Below are 1,406 nucleotides of genomic sequence, written 5' to 3'. Positions count from 1 at the left end.
ATGTTATAATGCAAAAATATATATATATTTAAAGGTAAAAAAAAAATCAACAGCTTCTTATGGAAGAGATTGTGTACATAGTTAGATACAAATCTATAAACAACTTCCACTTTTGTTTGTTTGAATAAGCACTTAGATTTGAATTCCTTAAAGGGACATAAAATGCTATTTTATTTATATATGTATCAGCAATGAATCCCTAAACTGCAGAAAGTCTGTGTAAAAATTAATGTTTTTAACTGTTTTAAAACTGTAATTTTGTTAACAACGCTTGCATTGTTTTCATTAACCTTCTATAAAGCTTTTTTTCTTATCTGATCTGCTGAGGCTTATTAGTGACAGCTATTAACCCCTTCATTAATGGGACTTTCAGAGAAAAACGCCCAAAATACCGGAGAATTTTTGCTATCATTCCATTTAAACAGAAATAGAGCCTTGTTTTTTTTTTTTTATTTACCTGTCAAAACTGTGTGTATATATATATATATATATATATATATATATATATATATATATATATATATATATATATATATATATATATATAATTTTTAAGTAGACAATGTAAAGTATTGATCTAGGCCCATTTTGGGATATTTCATGCCACCATTTCACTGCCAAATGTGATCATAGAAGATTTATTTTTTTTAATTTTTTCTCAAACTTTGGGTTTCTCACAGAAATTATTTACATAGCGCTTGTGCAATCATGCCACAAATGGTTGTAAAAGCTTCTCTGGGATCCCCTTTTTTTCAGAAATAGACATATATGGCTTTGCCATTGCTTTTTGTAATTAGCATGCCGCTAATTGCAGCTGCACACCACAATTTTATTATTCTCGGCAGTGAAGGGGTTAATTAGGCAGCTTGTAAGGATCATTTCCCACCTTGATCCCTAGCTGATCCCCCCCAAACAGCTCTCTGCCCTCCCCCTCCCTCCACTGGTCAGACAATTAAAACTTTTTTTTTATTTTTTTATAACTTTTTTATTTTTAAATTCTGCAGTGTTGCATCCCCCTAACCCTCCAACCTCCCTGATCTCCCACCAAACAGCTCCCTCCACCACCTTCCGCGATCGCCATTTAGTTACCCTCCAAACTGCCATACCCCTATTTCTGTCCAATCCTGTACCTTTATTTTTTTTCTGTAGCGTAGGGCCCTCCCACTCCCTCCCACCTCCGCTGCTGAGCCGCCCACCCACACCTTCCTCTGGCACCAGCAATGATCATTAAAGACGGTGACGATGACGCACCGATCATGGTCCGGGTTCCATATGCGGCAGATGCCTGGAGCTTCAGGAACTCCAGCTCTCAGCTGTAACTTAACAGCTAAGACTACTGCAGCTTCCCGAAGCTCAGGCGTATATATACGTCTTGCGGTACGATAGGCAAAGTACCGCAAGACGTA

At 36.8% G+C, this 1,406-nt stretch overlaps 1 protein-coding gene across 1 annotated transcript in view; it reads left to right on the top strand.

Annotated features, from left to right (window-relative positions):
- RBBP8NL (RBBP8 N-terminal like) overlaps window positions 1-318 on the top strand; it is a 143,148-nt gene extending 142,830 nt beyond the window's left edge. The window contains exon 14 of the mRNA XM_053707366.1: window positions 1-318. This exon is cut by the window's left edge and continues 478 nt beyond it. The gene's annotated coding sequence lies outside the window, so the exon portion shown is untranslated.
- Window positions 319-1,406: the final 1,088 nt, after the last annotated feature.

This window comes from Bombina bombina, chromosome 1, assembly GCF_027579735.1.
Source record: "Bombina bombina isolate aBomBom1 chromosome 1, aBomBom1.pri, whole genome shotgun sequence".
In the NCBI taxonomy this organism is placed as follows: domain Eukaryota; kingdom Metazoa; phylum Chordata; class Amphibia; order Anura; family Bombinatoridae; genus Bombina; species Bombina bombina.
The sequence above is the reverse complement of the archived record's forward strand: the minus strand, read 5'-3'. Positions and strand labels throughout refer to the sequence as shown.